Here is a 9,026-nt window from a genome sequence, read left to right as displayed (position 1 = left end):
AATTAGTTTTATTTTTCTTTACTTTTTGATATATTATTTGTAATTTGAAAAAGAAAAGTAATTCGAAAAAGAAAAGTAATTTGAAAAAGAAAAGTAATTTGAAAGGCCAACCGCGACTAAAGGGTAATTTTCCGCGGGAACCGAAAACCCGGCGAAAATACCCTTTAGTCGCGGTTGGTGTGGCCAACCGCGACTAAAGGGTACCCTTTAGTCGCGGGTCGCCTCCCCAACCGCGACTAAAGGGAGGTTACTATAAATACGCGCGGCGGCTCGGTGGCCAGTTCATCTTCTTCTCCGCGCGCGAACGACGAACTCCTCGACGCTGCCCGAAGCCCTGCCCGCCGTCGCCTCTGTCACGCCGCCGTCGCCGTCGTCGTCACGCCGCCGTCGCCGCGCGCCGAGCCGCCGCCGAACGCGCGCCGCCCGTCTTCGCGCCGCCGTACGTCGTCTCGCCGTCCGCCCGTCGAACAACCGCGCGCCGATCGAATAACAACCGCCGCGCCCGCCGGTCTTCGCGCGCGCGTTGCCGCGCCACCGCGCGCGCCGCCCCCACTCGCAGCGCCGCCGGCCGCTTGCCCGCCGCTTGCCGCGCCGCCGCCGCCCGCGCGCTGCGCCCGGCCGGGAGAGAGAGAGAGAGATCGAGGGCGCGGGGAGAGAGAGAGAGACGGCCGGCGCCCCTGCCTCTCTTTTTTTTGTTTTTTTTTTGTTTTTTTAACTTAACTAAAAATTTGTATATACTAACAAAATTTTGACTTTAACAAAATTTAACAAATATGTAATATGTAACAAATTTTAACAAAATTTTGACTTTTACAAAATTTAACAAATATGTAATATGTAACAAAATTTAACAAAAATTTAACAAAATTTAACAAAATTTAACAAAAGTTTTGACGTTGTTATTTTTACTTACAGTTCTCTTGCATACACAACAATTACACATCATATGTAGTATTTTTTCCAAAATGTAGAACAACAATTCCAGGGAATCAACATCAATTTTCAAGGTATGAACACCAATTTTCAGGGTATCATACACAACAATATTCAGTGTGCCTAACAACATTTGGTTTTGTTACTAACATAACAAATTAAATGTTGTAAACTTATTGATTTTACATTGTTAACATTGTTAATTTACTCACAGTTATCTTGCATACACAACAATCTCATACACAACAATTACACACATCATCTGTAGTGAATTTCGTCCAAAATGTAGAACAACAATTTCCTCGGCACCGCCACCGCCCTCTCGGTCACCGCCACACCGGTCTCTGCGTCCCCCTTTCGCCACCGCCACCGGTCTCTCGGTCACGCGGTCACTGCGTCCCCCCTTTTGCCACCACCACCGTTCTCTCGGTCACGCGATCACTGCGTCCCCCCTCTCGCCTCCCTCGTTGCCCTCTCTCTTTATATGTAGAAGAGATATGATAATGCTGGCATATACACAATTAATTTGTTTTTACTACATGTTTTCAGGACTGACATATGGCGGACGATAGAGCTGACCCGATTCTGGACAACTATGATCCAGACGCTGAAGACCATATGTTCGGCATCATAAAAGGCGATATTGCATATGTGCCGACCGGAGAAGAAGAAGATGATATCTTATCTGAACCTTGAGTGTGAAGATGAAGGGCGCCGTCAGCAAGATGATGCCGAAGAAACGTCGATAAACGACGATCTTCAATTGGAAGTAGCAACCACCTCCGGCGCCGAGGTATATATATATATACATATTGAGTGTCTGGTGATACAAACTAACTGATTTGAATAAATGTGTGTGTACTAACGCGCGCGACTCTCTTTCTTATTTTAGCCCTCGGCCGGATCGTCGAAAAAATCGAGTACGTCGTCAAAGCGTGGCGCAACCAAGACGATGAAACCAAACGAAACATGCACCATCGATGTTGTCGATGAACAAACCGGCAGGCCGCTGGAGCCCAGCAAGAACGCCACCAAGTTTGTTAGCCAATGCGGAGCCGTTGTTAGAGACAACGTCTCGATCACCGTCCAGGAGTGGAATGAGCCAAAGAAGGCACGTCTTGGTTTCACTTTTGTCGATAAGAGAACAAAAAAAGATTGCTTCAAGAAGCTTATGGAACATTTCGTTCTACCTCCGGAATACCGCAGATACGATGAGGCGGGTAACAAGATTCAGGAAAACAAGGAGAGGTGCAAGCTAGTCAAACAGTTCGCTCTTTCTAGGATGGCCAACGCATTCCGGAAATACAAGCAAAATCTAGCCCATGACTTTGTCAAGCCGGGCAAGACTCCGGATTTCACAGGACAATATGAGAAACTGCAACATGATTGGCCAGAATTTGTGAAGCAAAAGAAATCGGAGCAGTTCCTTGAAATATCAAAAAAAAATAAGGAGAATGCGGCCAAGAAGGAGTACAATCATATCATGGGGCCAGGAGGGTATCGCTTTTGGCAGCCTAAGTGGGAGAAGATGGAGAATGAGCTGAGGGCGCGAGGAATCCGTCCAGGTACGGAGGGATGGGACCCAAGGGCCAAAAGCTGGTGGTACGGGCATGGGGGATCGCTGAACCCGGAGACAGGGGAGTGTGTTTATCAGGGCAAAATAATTACACCCACCCAAAAGCTTATTGAGGCAATGAGGGAAGCTCAAGAGGGAGGATCAAGTTCAACGAGAGAGAACGACGCCCGACAAAAGCCCTCGGGAATCCTGAACACGGAGGACGTATACGAGGCATGGGGCCCATTCCGTGGAAAGTAGGGTTCCCCGAACGATGACCCGTACGGTTCTGAAGCCGTAAGAGAAAGATGGATCGGGATGCAGATGTTGTGGCGAAGTTGGTAACGGAAATGGATGTGATGAAGAAAACCGTGAGTGTACTAGTCGCCGAAAGAGATGCAGCTCGGGCGCAGCATGAAGATCATCCAATGGATCTCGGAAGCCAGCAGCGGAGAAGAAGCAGCGTGGCTTCCACGGAGGCCTCACCGGCTGGTGCACCGACGATCGAAATTACTGCACCGGGAGCCTGCGGTGGTCGAAATTACTGCACCGGAGCCTCCTCGCTACCCCGTGGACGATATAAAGGAGATGAAAGCATGTCATCTGTATTATCCTATCGGGAACATGTCCATGAAGGTAGCCATCGGCAGTGCTTTACCACCTGGAGCACTCCACCACAACAACCCCATTCAAGATGGCTATGCTCGTGTCACGGTGGAGGAGATAGTCCAAGGGTTTGAGGACCTGGACATTGACATTGCTACACACGAAGGGGTGAAAAGACTTGGAGATGTCAAGCGCCGGTTCATTCTATGGCGAAGAAATTTATCAAGTTTCCGGGCGAGGCGCCAACAAGTCCACCCCGTACGGTGGTGGTGGTGGCGGTGGCGGTGACGGTGGCGGTGGCGGTGGTGGTGGTGGTGCTTCACCTAATACACCTCATTCACGTCGGCCACGCCGCCCCCGATCCTCGTCGGCGGGTGATCGGACACGGTACCGCCCCCAATCCACCTCCGGCGAAGAAGCGAAGCAGTCCTGGGTTATTAACCCGGACCCTTATGTACCTAAGAAAACAAAGATACCGAGCCATCACTGAAGCCTCTCATCCCGAGGCCTTGGGAACTTAGTGTCGAGGAAAATGCAGCGGCCGTGGCTGCCCAGCATGACAAATGGAAGGCGCAGTGCACGACGAAAGAGAGAGGCGAGCCCAAGCCGGTATATTCGACAAGCAAAAGCGGTGGGCTAAGTCATTTTTGAACACACCGTCCCAAGCCGCGAAGAATCTGCTGACGACTATTTACGTGAACTTCGTGAGGCAAGCACTCGCGTTCAAGAGGAACCAAGAGTTGGCGGAGAAGAAAGCCTTGGAGGACGAGGCCGAGACAAAATTAGAAAGGGGGAAAGAAGTTGCCCAGCTCGGGGAACAAAGTAAACAATCGATCGCCCCGCTCATAGTGCAAGCCGCCGGTCCGGATGCCCCCGATATCATAGCAGCCGCGGTAGCACATGGATTGACTGTAACGAGTGCCAGAGAACAAGCGGCCGACTTAGGTATCACTCTTCGTGCCTTTGTTAGGCCTTGATGAGGCGCCAATGAAGGACGTAGTATTTACATATGTGAAGAATGGCCCTCTCATCGAGCCTGCGCAGAAGAGGATCTACCTCGACAAATGAAAGGTCTCGCTAAATTGGTACAAGGGTTACATAAAACATAAAAACGCCAAAGACTATATCTATGCGGAAGTTAGATATGAGCATCACTTCAAACATTGCGGGTACAAATTCATCTGAGTGAATTGTTCCAAATTCAATCTGCGCGACCTCGACAAATCTATCATCGGTTGCTACATTACGTAAGTGATTTATTAATTTCTACCCCATCTCGTTCATTGCCTGCACTATATATATATATATATATATTGTCCTAACTATCTTGTTGTGTACGCTATTATGCAGAATGAAGAAGCGGGAAATGCGAATAAGGAACATCCATGATGTTGGGTTCATTGACCCACAAATCGTTAATTCATATGTGTTAGAACACCACCCCGCCGACGTGGAGGATGACTGTGGCGGTTTATTAGAAAACAGCAACGAGAAAAGTGATATTCTATTTCCTTACCATTTTGGGTGAGTGTTTCTGTCTTGAGCACATTCTCTTTTGTTTACTCCATGCATGGTATGTGGCTAATCGATGAGTTATGCATGATCGTGCATGTATCGTGTCCGCAGGTTCCACCGGATTCTTATGGTAATTAAAGTTCAGACCTCCTCGGTTCTCGTCCACGACTCTCTGAATATGGATCCGGCGCTTTGGGCCGACATGAGAAAAATGATGCAAAAGTAATTATTTTCATTCATTTGCGCTCTATATCGATCGGCCTATTTCGTTCATCATTTCCTAATATCAAGTAACTAATTAATAACTCTCTTGTTTATTTAATTTTCTTTGCCTCGTAGGGTTTGGAGATGGTTCGTAGATACCAAGGTCGGTGAATTCAAAAAAGAGCTACATTTTAAAATGGCAGTGCGGACGACTGGGGATATTCAGCCACCGGGGACCAATCTATGTGGATACTATGTTTGTGAGAGGATCCGGAGATACTGCAATGAGCGGGACCAGAAGTGTGAGAACAACATCATGAGGAATAACCTCCGGAAGACGCTTAGTCCAGAAGCTCGCTTCCGACCACTTCAAGAGGAACTAGCTGGATGGTTGGCGAGGGAAGTCATCGATCCTAGAGGAGAACACTATTACGATGACGTAGAACTTTATATGCACCAGAATTTGTAACTAACTTGTTCAAAATTGTATATGGTCATCCGATATTGAATATATATTGTATATGGTCATCCGATATTGAATATATATTGTATATTCCTCTTGAATTCTTTTTGGTTCTAATTTCAAATTTGTTTGAAATTGTACATTCATATGCATGTATGTAGTACCGTAGAATATGTGAAACTCCTTCAAAATTAAAACCCAAAAGAAATAAAATAATACAAATTAAAAAGAAACCAGATTTAGGGGGAGGGGGGCTAAACCCTAAACCTCGCGGAGGCCTTTAGTCGCGGTTGGCCGGAAGAACCGCGACTAAAGGTCCTCCGCCCAGCGCCGCACTGCGGCCCACGTGGACGGGCCTTTAGTCGCGGTTCGTAAGGAACCGCGACTAAAGGGGGGGGCCTTTAGTCGCGCTACTTTGGTCGCGGTTGCGCCACCGCAACTAATGGCAGTTGCCAACCGCGACCAAAGCCCCTTTTTCCACCAGTGACGGTAGGATTTTGTGCAGCGTACAGCTACTGCTTTTCTGTTTCTCTCTTATTATCTCTGAAAGAAAAATATGATCCGTAGTTTCAGCCACTCCTCCGACTAGGTCGTGCCATCCCACGACCTGAGAGGTGGTCTACGGTGATCCTACTTTCACGCCCACGACGCACAGACGCGATCGGGGCTTCTATTTGAATCGATCAAAGGAAAACAAACAGGAAACTAAACCCCTAAACAGTGACTGACGAAACTGACTAAACCTAACAGCACACAAGCAACTAGCTTATTCAACAATCTCTCCCTAAGCTAGGTGCTGCCAGGGCTTGTTCATTTGATCTCGACAACGCCAATCCTCCCGCGGAGCTCCTGGAACTTCACTCGTCCAAGTGACTTTGTGAAAATGTCCGCGAGTTGGTCGGAGGTGCCGATGTACTCCACCGTGATGCGCTCCTTTTCCAGCTGCTCACGAATGTAGTGATACTTCAGCTCAATGTGTTTGCTCCGATCATGAAATACCGGATTTTTGCAGAGCTGGATTGCGGCTTTGTTGTCCACGAGAAATGTTGGAACCTCAGCTTCCCTGTCAAAGAGTTCGTCGATGAGCCGTCCGAGCCACACTGCCTGGCAGGATGCAGTTGACGCGGCCATGTACTCTGCTTCGCACGACGACAGTGCCGTGGACTTTTGCTTCTGTGACTGTCAGGTGATTGGGCACTCACCAAAGAAGAAGATGCTCCCTGATGTGCTCTTCCTGTCGTCGATGTCTCCAGCTAGATCAGCATCGCTGAACCCTGTCAGATGCTCACCGTCCTTGTTGGAGATCATATAGCGACACCCATACTTCAGTGTCCCAGAGATGTACCTCAAGATGTGCTTGACTGCACTCATATGCTCAGTGGTTGGGGACTCCATGAACCTACTGACATAGCCCACTGCAAAAGACAGGTCAGGCCTTGTGTGAACCATGTATCGAAGCGAGCCAACGATGCTTCGATACTCTGTCACATCCACTGGAGGATTCTTGCTCTCCTTCGACAGCTTCAGTCGTGGCTCCATTGGCACGTGAACCAGATTGCAGTCGCCCATACCAGCTTTATCCAGAAGCTTGCTGGCAAAAGCAGTCTGCCTGAGAGTGATCTTGCCAGGTGCCTGGTCGACCTCGATCCCAAGATATAGCTTAAGCAAGCCAAGGTCACTCATGGAGAACCTGGTGCTCATATCCTCCTTGAATCTTGTGATCGCAGAGATGCTTGAGCCGGTGACGATCAGGTCATCGACGTACACGCCCAGAAGGAGCCGTTCGCCATCGATGCCGCGCATGTACACCGCGTGCTCTGACGGGCTGCGCTCAAACCCCAGAGAGGTGAGCACGCCATCTAGCTTGATGTTCCACGCGCGCGGTGCTTGACGAAGCCCATAGAGCGCCTTGTGCAGGCGTAGAACCTTGCTTGATTCGCCGGCGATGACGAAACCTGGAGGCTGCAAGACGTACACCTCCTCTCCGAGCTCGCCGTTGAGGAAGGCTGTCTTTACGTCCATGTGATGAACCTCCCACCTCCTGTGCGTGGAGACAGCAAGCAGAAGGCGAACAGACTCCAGCCGTGCCACCGGAGCAAAGACTTCGTCGAAGTCAATCCCCGGCCACTGGACATAGCCCTTTGCCACCAAACGGGCCTTGTACTTGAGCACGTTGCCGTCGGCGTCGCGCTTGAGTTTGAAAACCCACTTGAGGCCGATCGGCTTCTTTCCTGCAGGTAGCTCAGTTAGGCTCCAGGTGTTGTTCTTCTCGATCGAGGACAGCTGCGCGCGCATCGCGGCATGCCACCTCTCGTCCTGCTCGGCCTCAGCGAGTGTCGCTGGTTCGCCGTGCGGCGTCAGGAGCAGTCGTTCGTCATGATCGTGCGCTGCATCCTCCGCCTGGTACAGATCAGCAACACTGCGGTAGCGGTGCGGTGCAGCAGGGTCGTCGCCGTCCTCGTACACCTCTGGGTCGGGCGACGCCTGTGGCGAGACGAAACGCACCGGAGCTGCCGGTGTTGTTGTCGTTGTCTGTGATGCTGACCCTGTTGGAGTAGATGTGACGTCCGATGGTGGCATTGCAGGAGTGAAGGGCGTCGGGGGGTCCGCTGGCGATGGCGAGGATGGAACGAAGTGGGTTGGCGTGGCCTCGTGAGAATACTCCACGGTGAACTCCACGTCCTCTCCACCTGTCGCATCCGAGCCGTCCCAGTTCCAGCATTTTCCCTCGTCGAACACGACATCGCGTGAGACAAGGACTCGCTTGGTCGCAGGGTTGTACAAACGGTAAGCCTTGCCGCCCGGTTCGTAGCCAACAATGACCATTGGCTTGCTCCTATCATCGAGCTTCTTCAGGTCTGGCCTCGTCACCTTTGCGTGCGCCCTGCAGCCGAAAACTCGCAAGAACTTGACGTCAGGCTTGACGCCGTGCCAGGCTTCATAAGGCGTGCGTCCCTCCACGCTCCTCGTGTAGGACCGGTTGAGGAGAAAGACAGCAGTGGACACTGCCTCTCCCCAAAATCGAGCCGGCACCCCCATGCCCTTCAGCATGCACCGTGCGGTGCCCACCACCGTCTGGTTCCTGCGCTCGACGACGCCGTTTTGTTGTGGCGAGTATGGTGCGGTGAGGTGGCGCTTGATGCCGCGGTCAGCGCACCAGTCCATGAATTCCGCCGCCGTGAACTCACCACCACGGTCAGTCCTGAACACTCATAGAGTGTGGCGTGACTCGACCTCCGCCCCGGCCTGGAATTGGCGTATGGCATCTGCAGCCTCATCCTTCGTGCGCAGGAGCTTGATCCACATGAACATGGAGTAATCGTCAACCATCAGTAGGAAGTAGCGATTGCCCGCAGGCGTTGCTGGCGAGATGGGGCCGCAGAGATCTGCATGCACCAGCTCCAGTGGTGCAGTGGCGCGGTACTTGGCCACCTGCGGGAACGGTGCGCGCCGGTGCTTGCCTGCGAGACACGCCTCGCACAACTGCTCCGTGTGCGTGATGCAGGGCATGCCACGCACCATGGCCTTGGTGGCGAGCTTGTTCAGGCCGTCGAAGCCCTGATGACCGAACCGTGCATGCCAGATCCAGGCGTCCTCACTCACGTGTGCGGCGAGGCAGATCGGTCGCTCGATCTTGAGGTGCACGACGTAGAGGCGGTTCCTGAGGCGCGGGGCCTGCGCGATGATCTTTCTGCCAGGGTCGCGCACCGTCATCATGCCGTCCTTGACCAGCGTCGGGCACCCGACCTC

Source organism: Lolium perenne, chromosome 5 (assembly GCF_019359855.2).
Source record: "Lolium perenne isolate Kyuss_39 chromosome 5, Kyuss_2.0, whole genome shotgun sequence".
Classification (NCBI taxonomy): domain Eukaryota; kingdom Viridiplantae; phylum Streptophyta; class Magnoliopsida; order Poales; family Poaceae; genus Lolium; species Lolium perenne.
The sequence above is the reverse complement of the archived record's forward strand: the minus strand, read 5'-3'. Positions refer to the sequence as shown.